This window comes from Balaenoptera borealis (genome assembly GCF_965194805.1).
Source record: "Balaenoptera borealis genome assembly, chromosome: 15".
NCBI lineage: Eukaryota > Metazoa > Chordata > Mammalia > Artiodactyla > Balaenopteridae > Balaenoptera > Balaenoptera borealis.
Window position 1 is genome coordinate 17,048,282 of NC_138871.1, and position 13,271 is coordinate 17,061,552.

A 13,271-nucleotide genomic window follows, 5' to 3' on the forward strand; every position below is an offset into this window, starting at 1 on the left:
GGAGAAAAAAAAGAAAGAAAGAACTATAATAATAAAATAAACTTATTAAAATAAAAAATAAAGAACTATTATTAAAAGTGAAAAAATTAAAAAAATAATAAAAATTTTAAAAAAAGAAAGGAAGAAGAGAGCACCCAAACCAATAAATAAATGCACCAATGATAACAAGTACTAAATCTATAGTTAAAACAAACAAACAAACAAACAAAAAAAAGGACAGACAGAACCCTAGGACAGATGGTAAAAGCAAAGCTATACAGACAAAATCACACAAAAAAGCATACTTATATACACTCACAAAAAGAGAAAAAGGAAAAAAATAAATGAATAAATAAATAAATATATATATATATACACACATAAAAGAAAAGGAAGAGAGCAACCAAAGCAATAACAAATCTACCCATGATAATAAGCTCTTAAGACTAAACTAAAACATAAAACAAACATAAATTTGTTTTCAAACATAAAACAAATTAGATGCAGAAAGAAAACTCCAAGTCTACAGTTGCTCCCAAAGTCCACCACCTCAATTTTGATATGGTTCATTGTCCATGCAGGTATTCCACAGATGCAGGTACATCAAGTTGATTGTGGAGATTTGGTCCGTGGCTCCTGAGGCTGCTGGGAGTGATTTCCCTTTCTCTTCTTTGTTCGCACAGCTCCTGGGGTTCAGCTTTGGATTTGGCCCCGCCTCTGTGTGTAGGTTGCCTGAGGGCGTCTGTTCCCTGCCCAGACAGGAAACGACGGGGTTAAAGTAGCAGCTGATTAGGGGGCTTTGGCTCACTCAGGACGTGGGGAGGGAGGGGTAAGGAATGTGGGGTGAGCCTGCGGTGGCAGAGGCTGGCATGAGATTGCAACAGCCTGAGGTGTGCTATGTGTTCCCCTGGGGAAATTGTCCCTGGACCACAGGACCCTGGCAGTGGCGGGTTGCACAGGCTCCCGGGAGGGGAGGTGTAGATAGTGACCTGTGCTTGCATGCAGGCTTCTTGGTGGCTGCAGCACCAGCCTTAGCGTTTCATGTGCATCTCTGGTGTCTGCTCTGATAGCTGTGTCTCATGCCTGTCTCTGAAGCTCGTTTAGGCAGTGCTCTGAATCCCCTCTCCTCACACTCCCCAAAACAATAGTCTCTTGCCTCTTAGGCAGTTCCAGACTTTTTCCTGGACTCCTTTCTCACTACCTGTGGTGTACTTGCCCCCTTTGGGCTGTGTTCACGCAGCCAACCCCAGTTCTCTCCCTGGGACCTGACCTCTGGAGCCCGAGCCTCAGCTCCCAGCTTTCTGTGGTGGTGAGCAGACAAGCCTCGCAAGCTGGTGAATGCTGGTTGGCACTGATCATCTGTGCAGGAATCTCTCCGCTTTGCCCTCTGCACCCCTGTTGCTGCGCTCTCCTCTGTCACTCCGAAGCTTCTCCCCTGCCCATCCCCCCCGTCTCTGCCAGTGAAGGGGTTTCCTAGTGTGTGGAAACTTTTCCTCCTTCACAGCTCCCTCCCAGGTGTGCAGGTCTCTTCCCTATTCTTTTGTCTGTGTTTTTTTCTTTTTTCTTTTACCCTACCCAGGTATGTGGGGAGTTTCTTGCCTTTTGGGAAGTCTGAGGTCTTCTGCCACCATTCAGTAGGTGTTCTGTAGGAGGTGTTCCACTTGTAGGTGTAGATGTATTTTTGATGTATTTGTGGGGAGGAAGGTGATCTCCATGTCTTACTCCTCCACCATCTTGAAGGTCCTCTAGGGATTTTTTTTAATAGAATGATTCACATGGCCTTTTATTCCTTTGATCTTTTTGATTTTTAGGTATACATTATTACATATTCTGGATAAAAGTCTCATTTTAAATTATTAAGTAAATTAGGTGGTTTACTGATGATAAACTGAACTTAATTTAAACAATGATTTTCAGCAATTGTTAGTGAAAATTATGACAACCACAACACTAGATCTCTATTGTGTCAGAAAATCTACTGTTTGTTTTACATATCTTGTATGATTTAATTTCCAAAAGCATGTGTCCTAGGTACTATTTTTATCCTCATTTTCCAAATAAAAAATACTGAGGCTTTAAAAGATTAAGTGATTTGCTAGGGATACATATGGGTAAGTTCCTGGGCTGGGATTCAGCATGCCAGTCTGCCTCCAGAGCCCACAGTCCTCACCCCAAGTGACTGAGTAATTTTGTGAGTCCTAAAAATTTATTGCAAATAGTAGAAAATTACATTGCCACAGAGCAATACAAAACAGTTTTTGAGGGTTCAGCAAAGATAAATATTTTGTATCCTTGTAGAGGATATCATTTAAAGGTGAGTGTTGAAGGATAGCTATAGTTTGGGTAGGGAATAGTAGGTAAAAGAGAAATGAGTAGGTACCCTCGAATAGTGAGCAGATGACATGGCTTCCATTCAGGGGCATCTTGTAATCATCTAAATCAGCACAAGATGAATCTTATTTCATTTTTGTAGACTGATAAAGTCAATGGAGTTCTCATAGCCTGAATTATGCGTGGTCAATTTCATACATACCAAAATGGGGCTCCTTCAGACCAAAACCCCTTTTATATCAACAAAGAATGTAGCGTTTACAATGTTTCTCAATCAATATTTTTGCTTGAGCACCAGGGTAATCATTCCTCCCTGGAATCAATAGAGTCAAGCTCTTGAGTATTGGCTCCTTAGTATGCATTGGCTTTGCCACTTGACTGTATTCAGAGCAGTGATGGGGATCCTTTATATCCATACTATTAGGTCAAACCAGGGGCTTTGTTGACCTGCTCCTGGTTTTGAGCTCAGTTTTCCAGCACTGGAGTATAATAGATTCTGAAAAACAGAAGAACATATTGCCTAGAATCATATTGTCTTAAAATGAATCTCTGAGGGTCTTCAAAAAGCAATTGCCAGGCTTCCCTGGTGGCACAGTGGTTAGGAATCTGCCTGCCATACAGGAGACATGGGTTCAAGCCCTGGTCCAGGAAGATCCCACATGCCACAGAGCAAGTGAACCCACGTGCCACAACTACTGAGCCTGCACTCTAGAGCCTGCAAACCACTACTACTGAGCCTGTGAGCCACAACTACTGAAGCCCGTGCACCTAGAGCCTGTGCTCTGCAACAAGAGAAGCTACCACAATGAGAAACCTGCGCACCACAACAAAGAGTAGCCCACACTTGCCCTACTACGGAAAGCCCGTGCACAGCAATAAAGACCCAACACAGCCAAAAATAAATAAATAAAATAAATTAAAAAAAAAAAAAAAAAGCAATTGCCCATGGCAGCCTTATTCTAGCCAGAAATGGAGCCTGAAAGCAGTAATGCAGTGCAACCCCAAGCAGGAAGCTGCTGCTTTCTCTGTTTATTCGTCCCTTTTGTTCAGGTGGGTGATGCTTGCTCTTAAAAGATGTCTCCCTGTGATCTGAAATCAATTTAATAGGATCAATCCTCCAAAATGCATAACATGACCCACAAGAATAGACATGGTTAAAGCTACAGGTTTTCTGAATAAAAAGGAGCTAAAGATTTGGTTTGTGTGTTCTTAAATTAATCATTAATTTGTATACTAATTCACCAATGGTAATCCATCCCAAATACATTTTATTACTCCAATCTGATGGGATTTTGCAGATGTAAGTTATGGAAAATCAAAAGTTGCTGGGTCCCAAAACCAAAATGTCCCTGCCTCTTAAAATCTGCTTCATTTTAAAGTGGGATGCTTGTCAACAGTGCTTTCCAGTTCTGAACAAAAGCAAGGTACCAATTACAGAAAATCAGAGAGGTCCAGTCTGAGTCCAATTCACAATGAAAACTCCCAGTAAAGTTATGCTCCTCTCGGTTGAAGATGGATCTAACGTTTGCATGTGGAAGAAAAGTTATAGCTATTTATTCTCACAGTGTTATCCAGTGAGATATGTTTTCATTCTTCCAAGGAATCAATTTCAAAAAGGAGGAAGACAGACTCCTTCTCCCACATAAGGGACCTTCCACAATAGGTTGATTATGAAAAGCAGAGTGAATAATGATTATAATACAACAATGGCAAACATCTTCAAAGTATCATTGGATCAGTGAGTAGAGGTGAATTTAGGTCTCTATATTCATCCTATAATAAAAAGGGAAAATATGATAAGAAGCATGCCAAAATCTAATTTTAAGGTCCAATTTCGGTCCTAGGTTTTCCATAATGCTTTTCCTTGTCAGTCCATTGAAGAAGATCATCTACTGTTTCTTCATAGGACATTTGACTAATAGTATTCAATTTAGTACTTATTCTCATGTGATAATACTTCTTGGATACAGAATCACAAGAGCTGTTACCTATGAGTTAATTTTTTAGAGTATAGAAACTATATTTAGTAGTATTTAAAGTTTTCTGTTTTAACTCAGTTAAATAAAAATATTTCTAAAATTATTGGAATTCTTCTAGGAGTTTAATTTATACTTTTCTTAATAGCCCCAGGTTTTTAGAAGTTATACTTTCTGGAAATTATTAAACATTTGTGTTGTTTGCCCTCTCATTATATCTTTTAAGTCTACAGTGTTTATCTATATGTCTACCATTTTAATTTTTATATTTAAATATTTGTTTTAAGTTTTGCTTTATCAACTGCTCTCCATGTTTTTCTAAGCCTAATCAGTGTTCTCTTTTTACTTCTATAGTACATGTGAGTTAATCTTCTAAAATTTAAAATCAGTTGTTGTCCAATTAATAAATATCTAGATTTTTGTTTTTGTCTTGTTGTTGTTGCTATTGTTGTTAATGTATTTTATCCTCACCATGAGGCAGGAGGTAGATGGGCACCCCCCCACCCAACCCTGGGTAAAGCAATTGGAGATTCATTCCCTGTGGACCAATACTCCAAGATGAGAATAGCAGGACAATTGAGAGAGGAGGCTGGGCCCTGCCCAGATAAGAGATAAAAAGCTACATATTTCTCGTTCTTGAAGTTAGGAGACCTTCCTGACTACACATGTGCAGAAAGGCTCCTTGGAGGTCAAAAGGGAGAGGGCTAACTACCCATAGGCCTCTTCAGTGGAATCCACTTGACTAAGAGCTGTGTGCACACACATGAGAGGATTCTGAAATATACCAAATACAGACTCTGAACCAGGCAAATCAAAATGATTGGCCAAAGGAAACCCAGAAGAAAGGCCTCATATAAGTGATTTAAACTATCACGAGGGTGTGACTCTCTGAGTCCGCCCATGTGTATATCCACACGTACTCTACTCTTTTTTTCTCCTAATAAACACTTTATTTGTTTCACTACATTCCGTCTTTGCGGGAATTCTTTTCTGCAAAGCCAAGGGGCCAGGGCCTTGTCACTGACCACTGGTCTAGTGGCTAGGATTCGGTGCTCTCACTGCCTCGACCAGACCTTAATCTCTGACCAGGAACTGAAACCCTGCTTCAAGCCGCTGCAGGCTGAGGCCACCAGAGATCAACCAAATTATGTTTTCTAAATAGAAGGCTAAATTGAGTAGCTTATATAAGGCTGTTTCATATATTAAGTTTGTATGCCTCATAAATAAGTTTGTCTGTAAGCTGGATATTTGCACTAGAAACCTTGAGAGTACCAGAATAATGAAAATATTCATTAATATTATAATAACAATAATATTCATTGGGTATTTACTAAATTCTAAACCTTAAGATAAATTAATTTATTATTTCATTTAATTCCCTCAAAAATCCATTGAAATACTTACTGCCATTACTTTCATTTATAGGGTACTGACCTATTGGCCTTAACAGTCCCCTCAGCTTGACTAAGATTTAGATAGACTTCTTCCTGATTTTAGGCCCCAGACTCCCTTATCTTGGGGTATTTACTATAGCGAGGTTACAATTGTATTTTCTTCCTCTGCCTCTTTGAGTTGTAAATCTTTAAAAAATCTTCTTGCCGGTTTTAAAACCCAAGAATGTTTTTTTCAAGGACCTGGGACCCATCCCTTTGAAATGTAACCATCAAGAAAGATAGCATCTCTTATCTCCTGGTCTTTGAGGGAAAGTTGGAACCTATGGGCATTGATTAGCAAACATAGATGGTCTCATCACAGAGAAAACCATTTGCAAATTCAGGAATAACTCAATGTGCACAACAAATCCCATTGATCAAGTTCTCTGCTAATGTCCTACAGCATTTTCCCCAGACCTTTGTTTTAGCAGAGTTGATTTCACACTGAATTATTTCCTCTCTTCTCCATTTCAATAGCCTTGAATAAAGTCTTCATTGCCCGTTTAGCTTTGTCCAATGCAATTTTTGCTATGACAGAATTAAGAATGAGAGATGTCAATTAATTTGAATAAAGCGATTCAACTAGAAATTGGAGGAATCAGGTTCTTATACAGTCTTTCTGAGTCCTGAAAATTCTGCCATTTTAGTTTATTGATATTTTTCATAGGAGAAGTTACAGATGTAACCTTAGAATTCCATGTTTTCCCCACTAGTAATAACAGTAACAATAACAACAATAACAAGCTCCCACACAAGAACATGTCTTCAAGACTAGGATAGAAAACTGTTTCACCTAATTTCATAGAGACAAGCAGAAAAAGAAAAACAAAATGAGATGACAGAGGAATATGTTTCAAAAGAAAGAACAAGGTAAAACCACAGGAAATAAAAACCCCTAAGGCAATGGAATTAAATAATTTGCCTGATAAAGAGTTAAAAGCAATTGTAATAAAAATGCTCACTAAACTCAGGAAAATAATAGAGGAACACAGTGAGGATTTTGAAAATATATTAACCTGTACCCAATATGCATAAGTGAAAAGGATCTAAGAATATTGTTTATTTCTTACCCAAGTTTACTCATCTCTTCTAATGATTTCACATAGGTTAGATTTAAACCACTCAGTCCAGATATTAAACAACACACTATAATCTCAATTTCTTCACATTTGTTTTTGCCCATTTCTCAGATTCTCCATGGTTTTTTACAAAGAATTTCCCCCTAGAAATTTGGAAATTTAGAATGAAATGAAAATCGGAATTTTAGAATGGTGTGTCAGTCTTGGTCTATCTTTTCCACAAAGTGGTGAGATTGATTCCATTTTCACCTCTGCGAGCAGTTCCCCAATTTCCATTGAAAACAAAACTAAAACCTAAACCAACAAAGTAAATACCTGAAAAAAATTGGGCAGTATGAGAAAGCTGTTTCAGACACTGTAAGTGTGGGGGGCATTCTGAAAGGTTAATAATCACTAGTGGTCAGAACTAGGAACAGATTTTGTGGGATTGAGTACAAAATAAAAATGCCAGGACCCTTTGTTTTTTGTTTATATTTTTATTTATTTTTTCTTAAGAAATATAACTTTATTTTCCTACTCACACATTTTTAAACTGTCTGTTGATGTATCGTGCACATAATTAATTAATTTTTTTGAAGGAGATGAACTTTCTCCTTTTTTCTATTTTTAATACATTTTTTTTTTAGATAAACAAGGATCTACTGTATAGCACAGTGAACTATGCTCAGTATTTTGTAATAACCTATATGGGAAAAGAATCTGAAAAATTATATATATATATAAAAGGCTGAATCACTTTGCTGTACACTGAAATTAACACAACATTGTAAGTCAACTATACTTCAATAAAAAATTTTTTTTAAAAAGAGTTATTAGGAAAGGACCCTTTCTTTAATGGAAAGAAAATGTCTTCTTTCTTGACCTCTCCTTTCTCCTGATATTTTATATTTGCTATTCAATCTTGCACTCCCTTGGGCATGGGGATAATCACGGGCCAAGTGCAGGTCCTCATAGGTACCCTGAGTTCCACTCTGTGGTTCGGTAGGTGCTCAGGGCCTGCACCTGAATCTTCCTGCACTGTGCCCAAGCCCCAGGTGGGTTATGCCTCTAGCATTGGGCAGAGCCAGGGTATAGACAGCCAAGAATATATTGTCCCATAGGACTTATCTTAAATTAAAGGATAAAATTATTAAGAATTTCAAACTGGCAGCCACAGAGCATCAGACCTCAAGTATGGACTTTTCCTCTGTGACACTGGTCTCATTTCATGAAGCCAGTCTGCTTGTAACATTTATTAGTAAAGATGGAATTGCAAACTGTATACATTTCCTACTAGGATAACTGAATTTGCTGATTAATTGTAATTTATACTTGTTTGATATCTTTATTCTCATAATATGGCCAATTTATCCATATTTTAACACAGCTTATCCTACAGTTAATTTGTCACAATCATTTTCTGCCTGAAAATAATTTACTTACAGTCTTTATAGTTGATCATCTCTGTAGGTATAGTATATATGTATAACACTATTTAAATATTCTATACAAATATATGTATGAATATACCTTTGTTATATATGTTATATATGTGTATATTTATATCAATTGCATATAGCCTTTTGAGATATATACATATCTATGTCTATACCCATATATATAACACACACAGATCTATTTTATATGTATATATGACCACACACAGAGATCCACATAATATGTAATTTTATCATTTTTGTTATAACTGTTAATAATTATGGAATGAAACTCAGCAAATTAGAAATTGTGCAAACTTTATTTCTACTATAATACTCCCTTCAAATGATCTGTCAAATTCTAAAATGTTATACCTCTATATGTCATCTTTAAGAAAAATAATGTTTTGCAGTGAAAATGCTGCCTGGAGAGCTTTCCTGTATAAATCAACCACCTTTCTCCTGTTATTTTCCTAACTATTTTCCTTAAATGCCAGCCCTCCCCCCAGTCTCAATTATGCCTCCCCACTTCCTAGTTTATGGTGAAATTAAGATATTCCTGGAATTTCCTTGGTGGTGCAGTGGATAAGACTCCACGTTCCCAATGCAGGGGGGCTGGGTTCGACCCCTGGTCAGGGAACTAGATCCCACATGCATGCCACAACTAAGGAACCAGCGAGCCACAACTAAGGAGTCCACCTGCCGCAACTAAGACCCAGCACAACCAAATAAATAAATAAATATTAAATTAAAAAAAAAAAAGACATTCCCTTGCATTACATGTTTTTCCCCCCAAATGATGCGGAGTGAATCAGAAGTAATTGAAGTTTTCCTGTACACTCTGAGTGGTTTTAGAGACAATGGAATATAATTTCCCTCTATATCCAAGCAATAATAAAAGAGCCCTAGCACTGAGGTGGAGCTCAAAAAAACTTGTAAAAGTGAATAAATCATTTCAATATTCACTTCACTATTCAATATTCACTGTGCTTAACCAGACATTCTATTTCCCTCTTTTTCTTTTCATAACTTAGAGTTAGTTCAATAAAGAGCTATAAAATCTATTGATCTAGTGATTCTTATGAGATACTTATATTAGTCAATCAATTCATAAGGGATGGTCATTTGTTAATTGATTTATCCATTTAGTATTTTAGTCTCTATTTCTGCCATATATCACTAGAATATCCCATGGAAATACATACTTTTCCTCATATTACTTTATTCTTCTCCCATTTCAAAGAGAGACAGAGACATCTGCTCCATAACTTCTCTTAGGGAAAATGCCTCTTCCATCCCTGCCTTGATTCCCTTATCTTCTCCCAGAAAGCTAATTACTTGTCACAAAAGCTGCCAGATATAAATGTTCAGCTTCCTATTACTGTTTATTTTAAATATGGAAAAGTAATTGAAAAAGTCATTCTTATTACAGTAATTGCTAACTAATTTAAGTTAATTTGACCCATGTGAAAAATGGTAATAACATTTAAATGTTCAACCTGGCAGTTTAAGTCTTGTAGAAATTGATTATATACAGTCACTCTTAATTGGCAGAGGCTATCACACTTCAGATTATTTTTTTGTTAGAATTTGAACTTAATCACAACTTATTTTAAGAGTTTTAGCTTTCTGCTTGTAAAATTCCTTAACTATCTAAGCCAAATGTATAAGATCTCTCTTGTCATACCAGTAATTTCTCTCCCCTGCCATTATCCCATGTTAATTTCAATTCCCTAACAGTAAGTTTTAAAACACCTGATACTCTTGATATGTCACTTGTAATAGGACAATTTACCATACTCCTCGAATCTTATTCTGAACTGTGACCAGGTCCAGTCAAAATTATAAACAAGATGAATTTCATATTTGCCCCTTCATTATATTTCTACTGTACTTAGAGTAGGTTAGGCCCTCTTTTTTTAATTTTTATTTTATACTGGAGTATAGTTGATTAACAATGTTCTGTTAGTTTCAGGTGTACAGCAAACTGATTCAGTTACACAAATACATGTATCTATTCTTTTTCAAATCCTTTCCCATTTAGTTTATTACAGAGTATTGAACAAAGTTCCCTGTGCTATACAGTAGGTCCTTGTTGGTTATCTATTTTAAATATAGCAGTGTGTACACTTCAATCTCAAACTCCCAATCTATCCCTTCCCCCTACCATTGCCCCCCACGCCCCAGTAACCATAAGTTTGTTCTCTAAGTCTGTGAGTCTGTTTCTGTTTTGTAAATACGTTTATTTGCATCTTTTTTTTTAGAATCCACGTATAAGCAATATCATTTGATATTTGTCTTTGTCTGACTTACTTTACTTAGTATGATAACCTCCAGGTCCATCGTGTTGCTGCAAATGGCATTATTTCATTCTTTTTACTGGCTGAGTAATATTCCATTATATATTTGCACCACATCTTCTTTATCTATTCATCTGTCAATGGACATTTAGGTTGCTTCCATGTCTTGGCTATTGTAAACAGTGCTGCAATGAACATTTGCATGAATGTATCCTTTTGAATCATGGTTTTCTCCAGATATATGCCCAGGAGTGGGATTCCTGAATCCTATGGTAGCTTTATTTTTAGTTTCTTAAGGAATTTCCATACTATTCTCCACCGTGGCTCTACCAATGTACATTCCCACCAATAGTGTAGGAGGGGAGGGTTCCCTTTTCTCCACACCCTCTCCTTCATTTATTGCTTATAGATTTTTAAAATTAATTTATTTTATTTTATTTATTTTTGGCTGCATGGGGTCTTCATTGCTGCATGCAGGCTTTCTCTAGTTGTGGTGAGTGGGGGCTACTCTTCGTTGTGGTGCACGGGCGTCTCATTGTGGTGGCTTCTCGTGTTGTGGAGCATGGTCTCTAGGCGCATGGGCTTCAGTAGTTGTAGCATGTGGGCTCAATAGTTGTGGCTCACAGGCTCTAGAGCACAGGCTCAGTAGTTGTGGCGCACAGGCTTAGTTGGTCTGTGCCATGTGGGATCTTCCCACACCAGGGCTCAAACCTGTGTTCCCTTCATTGGCAGGCAGACTCTCAACCACTGTGCCACCAGGGAACACCTATAGATTTTTTTGATGATGACCATTCTGACCGGTGTGAGGTAATACCTCATTGTACTTTTGATTTGCATTTCTCTAATAATTAGCAATGTTGAGCATCTTTTCATGTGTCTCCTTGTCCATCTGTATGTCTTCTTTGACAAAATGTCTATTTAGGTCTTCTGCTCATTTTTTGATTGGGTTATTTGTTTTTTAGATATTGAGCTGCATGAGCTGTTCGTAAATGTTGGAGATTAATCCCTTGTCAGTCACATTATTTGCAAACATTTTCTCCCATTCTGTGGGCTGTCTTTTTATTTTGTTTATGGTTTCCTTTGTTGTGCAAAAGCTTTTGAGTTTATTCGGTCCCATTTGTTTATTTTAGTTTTTATTTCCATTACTCTAGGAGACAGATTGAAAAAAAATATTGCTGTGATTTATGTCAAAGAGTGTCCTGCCTATGTTTTCCTCTAAGAGTTTTATAGTCTTACATTTAGGTTTTTAATCTATTTTGAGTTTCTTTTTGTGTATGGTGTTAAAGAATGTTCTAATTTCATTTTTTTTTTACATGTAGCTGTCCAGTTTTCCTAGCACCATTTATCAAAGAGACTGTCTTTTTTCCATTTTATACTCTTGCCTCCTTTGTCGTAGATTAATTGACCATAGGTGTATGGGTTTATTTCTGGGCTTTCTATCTTGTTCTATTTGCCCCGTCATTGTATTTCTACTGCACTTAGAGTAGGTCAGGCCCTCTTTATCTATCAGTTAGAATACCGGTATAGACATCTAACCTATGTTTGACTTTGCCCTTTACATTTTATATTGCATAGTAATTCAGGGCAGGATAGTCAAGTCCCTCTTATATATCACTGTCCTTGAGAAGTCTAAAGACTGCCATCTTACTACTTTTCAGAGTCTCCACGGTGTTTGCACAAATAATTCATTTTCCCCTTTACTCCACCCCCCACAGTATTTTGTATGATAATTTTTGCCTTTTTCATTTCTTAACAATCTTGATTGTTTGACAGTGGATGCTTTCCAGCATGTATATATATATATATATATATATATACCTGCCCTTTACACAATGCGCTAATAACACCTAATTTTTACTAAGGCCCTACCAGGCTCCAGACACTGTATCAGATTTTTTTTATATCAAGCATCTCTCTTTTTTGAAGTAATTCTGCTCAGTGTTAGTTTTCTCATTTTCTTAATGATCAACTGATATGTCATGAAGATGGGAGTTGGCTCAGTATTTGGGATTCTAAAGTCTAGGCCTTTAAAGTCAATACTTGTATTTGAATGTCAGAAAAATTGTTCTTCTTTATATTTTTTAATACTTTTGAGTAGCTTTCATTCCAGGTATATTTACTTTCAAACTTGTTGTGTGGCTTATCTGTTAGTTTTTGGATGATGGCTGTATGGTCCTTGTATACACACTCTTCTTTTCAAATGTTTTGAGGATTTTATTGACAGTATTTGCCACAGAGCTTGTAGTTTGCTTTTAGTAACCCTGTTTCACCTAGAGCATAATTGCCACTTAAGCACTTTTAATTCTTAACATAATACCTGGCATTTCTGTGAACACCATTATGATGTATATACCCCTGAAGATTTTCAAAATTTTTGGCTAGAAACAAAGTTTCCAACATTGTCACAACTGCCATGGTCACTTTTCCTTTACCATAGATCTATTGTGATTAAATGATAAGCATGTAATGCATTAGCTGTTTCTGTGTACAGTGGTGGGTGGGGGTGGGGAAGAGGGTGGTCCATCCCATCAATTTTATCACTAACACTACCAGTGCATGATGATAATAAAAAGTCAGCTTTTAGTTAGTTCTATTATTTTTTTAAAATTCTTTACACTGTACCCCTTGCTGTCTATACCCAAGATGGACCTCACCTACACTATTCTTCAGTAAATCACTGATTGACTATAATATTTGACTTTGTTATGAATATTTTCATCTCTTTTGTTTTACCCTGGAAGTAAGGGAAGGACAGCCC